The sequence below is a fragment of the Sturnus vulgaris genome, chromosome 1, assembly GCF_052056855.1.
Source record: "Sturnus vulgaris isolate bStuVul1 chromosome 1, bStuVul1.hap1, whole genome shotgun sequence".
In the NCBI taxonomy this organism is placed as follows: Eukaryota; Metazoa; Chordata; class Aves; order Passeriformes; family Sturnidae; genus Sturnus; species Sturnus vulgaris.
The window spans coordinates 70,630,874-70,641,883 of record NC_142243.1 but is presented as its reverse complement, the minus strand read 5'-3'; the positions used below and the strand labels follow the sequence as shown (position 1 = coordinate 70,641,883).

At 42.5% G+C, this 11,010-nt stretch overlaps 1 long non-coding RNA gene across 1 annotated transcript in view; it reads left to right on the top strand.

Moving 5' to 3' along the window:
* Nucleotides 1–7,538: 7,538 nt before the first annotated feature.
* Nucleotides 7,539–11,010, top strand: part of LOC148225291 (uncharacterized) — a 49,958-nt gene continuing 46,486 nt past the window's right edge. The window contains exons 1-2 of the long non-coding RNA XR_015801292.1: nt 7,539–7,747; nt 8,508–8,640. This is a non-coding gene — a long non-coding RNA (uncharacterized LOC148225291). The remainder of the gene's footprint in view (nt 7,748–8,507; nt 8,641–11,010) is intronic.

Genomic DNA, 11,010 nt, shown 5'->3' with positions numbered 1-11,010 from the left:
GAATGTAAGCAGCCTAAAATCAGGAGTAAAGGAGATCAAAATTAGACCATTTTATATGAACCTTTCTAGAAATATTAATTGTATTTATGGTCTTGGGGTCCCCATTATTAACAGATCAGAGACATCGCAAACTGCAGCCACACGCATGCATCTTACTAACTGGAAGAAAACATTTGAAATTTATTTTCAGAAAAAATACCATTCAATTTAATTTCCTTCTTTTTTTTAACCTTTTCCTTTTTTTTTTCCCTCCCCAAAGCTTGCACAGAACTATTCAGTCTCTGCAAATGTGATCCAAAAATTAGCTGGGGAAAGCAGGAAGGTGCTAACTAGACACTGGATCAGGCAATAACCCAGCAGCTGACACAGAGTTTCACAGCACTATCTCAGTTCTGCCCGATTGCATATCGTGTCTCTCATCAGACACTTTGACATGCAGGTGTAAATACCTCCACCAAATTATTGAGGAATCACAGCTTAAGAAGATGGGACAGACATCTTCAGGTGTATAAAAGGTTTAGAGTGACACCCAGGATGAAGTATGCCCCTTATTTTCTGTAATAGAGATGAATAGAAGCAAAAACTGAAAGAGTAGTTTCTCCAGCTGTTGATCATAAGACCATACATATATACATACATAGCATACATATGGCATGCTCACCACGTGCTACTCCATATTTTGAAGGGCTCTTCATATTTTGTGAAGGAGGACAGCAAGCTTAGACAACTCAGAAAACACTGCTGAGCAGATATCAACTGGCCTTTTTTTAAATTTTTTAATAAAATTTTTAATAGACTGTTTTGCTTATTTAAGATCGTAATCCTTTTTTTACATCACTAGGAATTTCTGGGGAACACTAAAACCCAGACCTAGGGCAATGCTTTCCTTTTCCTAACTCATTTTTTTAAATTATGCTTCTTTTCTTGTTTTGCGTTGAAGTTTATTGGTGGGTTTTTTTGTTTGTTTACAGCTCTGCTCATCAAATCTGCACAGAGGTAACAACACAAAGAAAAGCCAGAGAAGCAAACCCAGGCTAATTGATAGCATGAGCATGTTTCACATAAACATTCATTATACACAGTGGTACTGCTGCAGCTACAGCACTGGCCACAGACCCTACAGTTTAGTACCTCTGACCTTAATAGCAGGCAGATGAAGAGCAAAGCTGACATGTCAAGCATAAAGCTACAGTATTTTGCACTCTTATGGCCAGATCCTGAACTGGAACACAGTGACCATAGCTTCCTCAAGATCAACAGTATGAGGTCAATTTTTTTTCTAGCTCAGTCAACAACTTTTAATCCAAGCACTGCTGGGAAACCAGAGAAATCACTCGGCATTTGTTTAACTGCCAAATTAAAATTTCCAAGTTGTAGGTTCTTTCATCTTGATACTCATGTTTAAATACACCTTTCATATTACTAGAGCTGCAAGAAATTACATTATTTCAGATCACAGTTATTTGGAGAGTCTTCCTCTCCCTGTTACTGACTCAGAGGGAGTCTACTGAAACTTCCCAGTGGAATCTTCATGCAGAGTTATATATTCAATGCCTGTTTTACTCATAAAGAATAATACATCCTTTTCTGAGTGAAGACATGGTGAAAATAATTTCCTTTTCCTAGCGGATTTTCTGGAAAGAAAATTGGGATACCTCATACCCCCCCAAAGTACCCTTGTCTTCCCTGCAGTAGACAGGCCATGCTATGGGAAGCTTCCTGACATGTAAGGGAACTGAATCAGTGGAAGCACATCAACAAGATGGGTGTTTGTTTTGTCTTCACCTGGAGATAGGAGCTGTGTCAGCAAGCACTGAATTAAGAACACATGACAGGTAAGACTTCATCACTGTGAGCTGCCCCATAGTTCCCTGTCTTTCCATACATGTCCCAGTTTGTCTTCCAGCATCTCTTTGCAGTTCCATGCCAGGACTCTGGATTTCTCTGCCACAGCAGTTCCCCAGCACACCACCCTGCTCATCATCTGCTCTTTCACAGTGCTGCAGGTGATCTCACCCATGCAGAGGGACTCAGCCACCACACAGCCAGCAAGTCCATAGGTCACCTGTCACTCAGCTTCCTTTTATCAGCACTTGCTAAATACACCAATGATGCATATATGTAACAAATGCAAACAAAAAACTTGCAACAAGACATATGCAGGGCAGTAAAACCTGTCATTTATTCGATCGGAATCATGTTAAAAAGCTAAAATTCCTCTGAATTAAATTTACAGACACTAAAAAATCCACAAGAGATACAAAACTAGTTAGAGCAGAGAAATGGCTGAGAGGTAGAGAGACTGGACCTGCAAACAGAAAATTTGCAAGATGAAGTTCAGCTTGGAAAAAATACAAAAAAAAACCATTTTTTCTTAATAAAAAAGAAAAACCCACCAGACCACACAAACCTAGAAAGCAGCAATGGGAAGGAGAGACTGAGGGTCAGTAACAGATAGTAAATTAGACATGAGTCCACAATGCAGTCTGACAGCAAAAAAGGTCACCACAATTTTAGGCTGCATATGCAGAGACAGCAAGTAACAAGGAAGTAATGGTTTTTATCCATATTGATCGGGTGCAGTCTACTATGGAAAAAACATGCTCAATTCTGGTTTTTGTGTAAACACAAACTAATGGCAGTTTGGAGGGACTTCATACAAAACAGACACAGAATAGCTTGGAGGGCGAGCAGAACTAACCAAGGAAGATGAAAAGCTGGCAAAAAAAAAACAAAACAAAAAAAAAAAACACCAAAAAACCCCCCACAGACATTCTCTTATAAAGAAATTAGAAAATTCAAGAAGATGACAAAAAAATGATTGCTGAGGGTGGGATAGGCAAACCTGCTCATTTTTGCACCAAAAACAGTCAAGATTTACTATAAGAACTACCAATCTAACTTGGAAGGGTGCTAACAGTGATGGGGCAATTCTTTCCAGAACTGCTGTCCTGTGTAAATGTCCAGCTACACCCTGGGAATTGTTTCTGGTTCACACAATAGCTAAGAAAAGCACAACAATGTGAAAGACTGGAAAGAAGATGCACCAAAGAAGATGCAAAACTTACTCAAGCATTGCAAAAGGGAACATTAGTAAAACTTGTGGAAGAAAAATTAAGGAGTAGGCCTGGACTAAACACTTGGGCAATATTTCTCAAGGCTGAGATCAATCAGTCAGTATGACCTTGCATCACCCTCAAGCCAAAATTCAATCTGACACAGGGGAGTTTAAAGGTTTGAACCTGCATCAGGAGGCATATTATTGAGCTGAGGTGGACAACCAAAGCCAGTGTATTTTGAATGAGTGCCTCAAAATGACTGGCGCAAGTTCCTCCTCATAACATCCTTAAGGTAGTATAGTTCTAATCATAAAACCCACAGAAGATTTCTAACAGTATTAAAAGACTTAACAGCACTTTCTGCTTCCCAGGTTTCTGGGAACAGCTTGATCTCTTCACCCTCTCTGCTGACCAGAAAGCAGTAAAAGTCTTTAGAGCACCCGGGCCAAGCTAAGGAGCTCCTGCAGGAATCAAAGCTTACGAGCCTGGGCTTTGCTTTGCACTGTCCTCACGGCTCCTGGCTGGGCTCAGGGTATGGGCTGAGCCTGCTCCTCTCTGCAAATCCACTGCCTCATGAAACAGTGAAGTCAGTAAGCAACCATACAAAAAGCATCTGTGTGAAGAGGGAAGACAAGACAAAAAAAAATAAAAATCTATGCCTGAAGAAAGCATTGGCATCTCAATATGCCATTCAAAAGCAAACCGTTCTTGATGTAGTGCAAGATAGCCAATGGAAGTAAAAGGACTGCTCTTTCTCAACATCCTATGCCATTTACAATTCATTTAGGCAATCAGTATATTTCAACACTCCTTTTAAATACAAGCTGGAAGTGCTTAGTATTGAATTGGCACAAGTTTAAAAGAGAGAGAAAAAAGGAAAAAACCAAAAGGCAGTACAATAACAAAAGAAGTCTCAGTCCATCTTTTCACTGAGGTGCATTGCCTTGCTAATTTTGCTGTAGAAAAGCAAAGCAGTTCTGGGCAGCTGGTTAAAAGAAGCTGTAAATTTAGAATAACCTGTTTGTTAATTGCCTTCAATCTTGGTCAGTCGGTTTCTGCACTCTAAAGCCTAAAGGTAGCTTGAAATGAATGCATCTAGGGAGTGAGGATTAATTAATGCAAGCAAACAGCCATGGCTGGAAGACAGAGGTTGCAGTGAAGGGAGGAAAGGTCTAAACCAGGGCATGCGCTTCTAGGAATTGGCCCTAGTGTTCTCTCCCTCTGCTCCCCCTCCTTTTCCCTTCTGCTGCAGAGCTGCAGCTACAGCTGGAGCCCTGTGCCAAAGCAGGGGTGTCCCACTGCCCCTCAGGCACTCTGCCACCACCAGCAAAAAAACTTTGCAGGCAGCAGCTGCAGCAATGGCACAAGCAGCAAAGATCCTGCATGCAGCCATGCCGACTGCCCTCCCTCCCTAGTCTGGTCCCTCTCCTCGCTGGGACCCATGGCTCCAGCCCCCCTTCCAGAAAGCTTCCCTGGCCAAAAGATGCAGAAGGCTTCCACCAGCTTGTGGGTACTGGGGAAAATATCCCCCTGCATCCCAGAACCCCAAAATAAAACCCATATAAAAATACAGCTTCCACCAAGCCTTCACAGGGATAAAGGATGATTTTCTGTTTTCCCAGCTTGCTAATCTCCTCTCACCAGGGTAAGGTTGCCCCATGACCACCTTCAGGGAGAGAGAGGCTGCAGAGGGAGTGGAAAGGAAAAAAAAACCTTGGAAATTAGTCACTCGTTTTACAAGCTGCCTCTGCCTGGTTTGCCGTGCGCTCAAAATAGAAAAACAACTGACCTGTGAGTTATTTAAACATGAGTGTAACATTTAGAGGCACAAGGCAGGGCACACAGATTTTATCCGACTGATGTCTGCCTGACCCCTGCAAGTCCTCAGGTGACCCAGGCACACGGGGCCACTGTGGCAGCAGGTCCCTCTGGTGTCCCCACTGCCTCCCTGGGTGCCAAGCAAAAACGTGGTGCTGGTTCACGCTGTCCAAGGAAAAAGAAATCTCACTTAGAAGAACAAGCAAGGTTAACAGGAGTCAGGGTTGCTTCCATGTAATATCTACAGGATCACCCTCAATAGATTTCCATTCTGGCAGTAGCCTAGTGCATTTTCCTGCTACAGAAAGCAGATGCACAATGTTTAGAGGGAGCTGGGAACCACAGCTCTGAAACACAACTTCCAGCAAGCTGTAGATGCTGGGACCCACTGTGCTTCCAACTTCCAAAGGACAGTAAAGAAAGCTGTGTTCAGGTGGGAGTCTGGCAACACAGCCCCTCCCTTCTTTAACTCCATCCCTTGAATGTCAACCAACTCCAGCCACTGTTTTCTGATTTTTAATCCTTATTAAAATCACAGAATCATTAAGGTTGAAAAAGACCTCCAAGATCATCAAGTCCAACCTTTGACTGATCACCACCGTGCCAACTAAACCACAGCACTAAGTGCCACATCCAGTCATTTCTTTAACTTCCAGGAATGGTAACCCCACCACCTCCATGACCAACCCATTCCAATGTTTAACCACCCTTTCAGGGCAAAAGCTCTTCCTGACCTCCAACCTGAACCTTCCCTGCTGCAGCTTGAGTCTGTGTCCTCTCATCCTGTCACTGGTTACCTGGGAGAAGAGCCTGATCCCTCCTTTCAGGCATTTGCAGAGAGCAATAACGTCCCCCCCACCCAGCCTCCTTTTCTCCAGGTTAAACACCCTGCTCCTTCAGCTGCTCCTCACATGATTTTATCTCTAGACCATTCACCAGCCTCGAGTTTGTGATTTTCATTGCAATAACCTATGCCAAAACTACATCTGGAAAGAAAAAAAAAAAAAGCCTTATTAAAAGCTGGTTTCAAGCTTATACCATTACCTTAGTATAAAGTCATCCCAAGAGGCAGAGATGGGGTGCTCAATGTGATCAAGAAAATCTGTGTGCCTCTGCTGTTTGAAAAAGAAGGTTTAAGCCATGACTTAATTTGGGGCTTAAATTGTCTAATGTACCACACTGAGCTTTACAGCACATATGTACCTCTTCACACCTTTTTCTCTTGAACATTTCCACAAGTTTAGCAGCTACACGGGGACTTGCCTGTACCTGGAACCTCCAAGTCGGGCACTACCTTGACAGCAGTTTGCATGATGCTGCCTAACCACTTCTTATTTAAACACTTCACCAAAGACCTACATTATTAGAGGTATGGTTTAAAATATGGCAGTAATTTCCAACCACGTTTCTAGACATAATAATGTGAAGGCTGGAAAGCAAGCATTCTAAGAAAGAGCAGAAAAGCTATGAAGATAGTTTGTTGGCAGCTCTGTGGCAGTAGGGTGCTACTCTGAAATATGTCATCTTCAAGTGATTATGGTTTGCCAGCTACAGCAGCACAGCACACAACACCAGCAGAGAGAAACTGCAAGGCAAGCACATGCACACATGTCTACTTCAGCCAGCATCACACCTAGGTCCTCAGCAGGAATACAAAGCTTTATTCTTTTTTTTTTTCCTTAAACACAAAACACAGCATAGCTCTAGGTTATTGTTTCTCCAGGGACAAGTACATTCCTGTTCTTCCCACACTGCTAAATCCAGTAGTGCCTTAAGAGGCTTTGTCTTAATAATTTTCATCACTGTTATTGATAGATGTATTGATACTGGAGGTGGCCAGGTCAGGTTGCAATGACTCTCTGAACTCATGAGTTATTTATGAGCACCTGCTAATCCACACCACGTGGAATCACTGAGTTACAGCACACATCATCTTGTAACCCCCATGTTTTCTCATGGAGAGCACAGGCTACTTCCATTCAAAAGGGGTCCAATACATCAGTGAAATCCCACTGCACAACAGCAGAGGCTTAGCACAAGCCAGCACTTCACATTTGCCCCTTCCCTGCTAACACCCAAGAGTGCCCTTTGCAAGGTGTTCTCCAGGTGTATTCTAGCCACAACACCACCATATGGAAAAAAAACTAGGCCTGTGCAAGACAGGTGGATTTTTACAATGCTGAAAGTATTTTCTTAGCAAAAAGTATTTCTGAAAAGAATTATGCATAACTCTAAAAGGAGCTTCCTGTATCTTCAAATCCACATTGTCAGAGAGTAGCCACCTCTAGTCCTTTTTGTTAGCTTCCAGGCTGAAAGGAGAAAATGTGGACTTCCATTTTAGAGGGGAGCTAAGCACAGCCATTACCCCCCTGATTTCCATGACAACTGCAAACTCTCGACACATCTTCAGATTTGGTTGCTGCTGTTTCTGTCTCTCGAGCTACTGCCAAGCTAACTCTAGCAGCAGAATTATCATGCAAAGGCATGTGGTCCATTAAAAATATGAGTCAGAGTTGCAGGGTGATGTCACATCAGCTGCCCCTGATGATAACTATCAAAAGTTAGCACGAGCATCCAAATCACAAATGCCTTGGCTCTGATTCTATTTTAGTGAATCTGCTTTTACGATTAAACCATCACTGTAATTGGCACTGGAAGAGCATTGGCAGTCTGCTGTGGTCTTCGCTGCAAAGCGTGTTTGTGATGCTCGTCTCTGAATGATGCACAGTGTCTGCCTGTCTTCATATAAATTTAAAAAAAAAATTTAAAAGATAGTACGAACAGCAGCTAACACATGGACTGGTCAGCAGCAATTCACTCCCTGGCAGCCATGATGAGAGCACCACGGGCTAAATCCAGCCCTGGTGGAGGTGGGTATTTCTCCATTTCCTTTCATGGCATTGCACCTACGTTACACCAGGTATGAAGTTTGGCTTTCTATATTTAATAAAGTATGGTAACTGCCTTTCACTGGCTACCAGCTTTTTACAAGTGCTACACTCTAACTGGGGCAACAGCTTGTTAGGGCAGCTGGAATTGTATTGTACTCCATAGGCAGATAGTGGAGGGAAGTCAGGGAAGAGACAGAGGGAGCAATGTGTCTTGTGTACTTAAATAGCTGGGCTATCGGAGGAAAAAAACCCACATGCAGCCGCAAAAACCAACCAATGCCTAGGAGCCGGGGAGAGGGATTTACACACTTTACATTTTCTAATTTCCCTCTGGATAAGAATCGTATAGTTTATCTAGGCTGTGGAAAAGGGGAGGAATATGGGTTTTTGAACACACTACCATTGCACGTGCCTGCATTACAAAACGCAGGGTTTTTTTCCCCCCAAGCACAAACAGTAGATAAAATTCAAAAAATTAGGCTGGCATCGAGTATTGTGACACACAGGGTACTAAATGTTTGGGTGGTTAGCGAATTTCTCAAATAGATTAGAAGTTAGCATGAGGCAAATGAAAATAACCTTCCCCTCCCCCCCATTACTAAATAAAGCACAGAAGGGAGAAAGGAAGGGGGGGCAATCTTAGAGATTTCTCCTCCCCTTTTGTTGTCCCCCTCCCCTTTCCCGATATTGATATTGCTCTGCTTTTTGATCTCTGCACTTCTTTGTTTTGGCTTCACAGGTATCAAGGGAAAATGGCTAGCAGTGAGTTCTGTAGCTTTTCCTGCTCTACAGCCCCTCTGGCTTAGCCAGCTGGATCACACTGAATTAGTCAAGTACTTCATTATCTCCCTTCTCTGCACATTTAGCTCCAGGTAATAAAATGCCCAAACAAGAGAGCCAATGCCTTCTGCTGCACTGTCTGTGAAGTTTTGTTGTTTTGGCCAATTCTGCATATCAGCATTGTGCTATGGGAGGGCATCACTTTTCATCCCTTGCCTGCAGTGCTTCCCAATCTCCATTTAGTCACAGCAGTTAGCTAACCATGTAGCTGTTGATAACATAGCACAGTTTTGGAGCCCCTCAGCCTTCAGGAGGTCTGGGATTTCTCTTCCCAGTGTGGGCCTACAGGAGGAGAGGCAGCTAGCTGGGAGAGCCAGACCAATTACATGGTGAGGATGGATGCAGAGCTGCGGATGTGAGAATCGCTCTTATTAGCAGCCAGTGGGGTAGGAGTTTTGCACTAGGGCATTTTCTGCAGTGGTGAGCTGCTAGCCAGATATCTAGGTCAGGTAAAGAGAGCCGTAGACCGAAATCCAGGCAGTTGCTTTGCGCACCCTTCTGTCGTGAGGCGCTGTGCTATGCAGAGGAAGACAGTTTTTTGTTATTATTGGTGGTGGTTTTATTTTTTGCTCCCGACTCATTGCAATATAACAGCAGCTTCTCTTTTTCACTTGTATTTTTCAGAACAAATGCTTAAAATCCATTTTAATGTATTTTTTTAAAATACATTTTTCTCCTTCCTCTGCTCCACGTGATTTTTTCCCCCCTAAGATGACCTTTAGTTAAAGCCATAAACTAGCTTGAGGCAATCTCTGGCAGCTCTGTCATGTGATGGGCAAAATGGGCCATATTTAAATCACATGGAAAAGAACAGAAAGAAAGAATCTAGTTCACCTCTTCAGTGTTTAACCTTATTCACAATGGCCAGTGCTAAAAATCTCCTAAATGTTTTCTGTTTGGGGGAAGGCATGAGAAAATACATGCTGGAAAAAAGTTGAACTTGCATACAACTCTAAGCTTCAAGAAATCAGTTACCCGTGTGTGAATAAAAACAAAGGAACTGAAAAATAAGAGAAGATATGCGATTTTTTTTTTGGCAGTCACCTTTCTCCCATTCTTGTTCCATCAACTTCTCCAAATTTCTTGTCTGGGACATTCAGCCCACAGGAAAGCAGGTAGGAAAGAAACATGGGAAGAAACAAATTCCACGCTAAGACACAGCATTAAAGAAATTCAAATTCAGAGCACTATAAAAACAGGGGAAAGAAGCTATATATGCATATTATAAATTTGATTCACAGCCTGCTGAAGTAAACAGCTGACTCTATTGATTTCAGTGATCTGTAGATCAGTCCTTAGCAACAAAGAGAAGGACCTCATAACAAAGGTCCAGACTGCAGCATTTAGATAAAAATATTAACAGCAAAATACTGCTAAATTAATCCAACTTCTTTTGATTATTGATGTCCTACTGTTTCCTGCCTGAAACAACATACACGATGCATCAGTCATTTATAAATTATTCATTCACAGTTATTTTGGCAGCAGCTTCTTTCCATTTATCAACTGATAAACGTACAGGAGATAAGAAGGATAATTTTATAGCCCCTTGACATTTACCTTTGACACGATTTCCATATTTAATAAGGTAAAATACAAATGACATTTTGGGGATTCCAAAGTCCATATTATAAAGCCTCACTTTAACTTCTGTATCCACGTCACTGGAGATGAGTGAACCAAGCGCATACAAAGCTCACATGCACACAAGTCCCTCCGAGCTGGCTTCTCAAGTCTGATTTCAGCAGCCCTGAAATGTGCTTGTTGTGCCACCAAATTGCAGAGCCTCTTCACGGCTGCAGTGGGAAGGATTATGGTTGACTTCAGAGGCTTGGATAACATCCAAAGAGCCACAGCTCTGGGGACTGTTGAAACCATGAGACATAGCCAGGTCAAGAATTTACTGTTGCCTGGCCTTGTTTCTAAAGATCTCATCCATATTCCCACACACAAAGCTCTTGGCCGTTTCAGATCTTTGCCCAATATGACTAAAATAGTCATTCCATATGCTCGGTGAAATTACATCTTATGAACCCTGAGGTAAAAGATGGGGAAAATCAGGTTCCAGATATTCAAAAACTGCATCCGTCTCACTGTCCATATTCATCTGGACCTTTGTTAGGTCTGCAACCCACTGGGCTGTGGTACCACAGCACATGGCATGCGGTTGCCACACACACGCCAGAAGTGTGAGCTGCTCCAAGCAAACAAAAAGCAAGTGGAATTGCTTCCATCCTAGAAAAGAATGACAGCCTTTGAACAGCATCTGTCCTATTTTTCAGTCTAGCCTTTGAGACAATTAAAGACAGACTTAATTTATTTTTTTTAAGAGGAAAATAAAAAACCCCACACTATTTAAAACAGCAGAGCAGGAATAAATTATAACTGTACCATTAATCCCA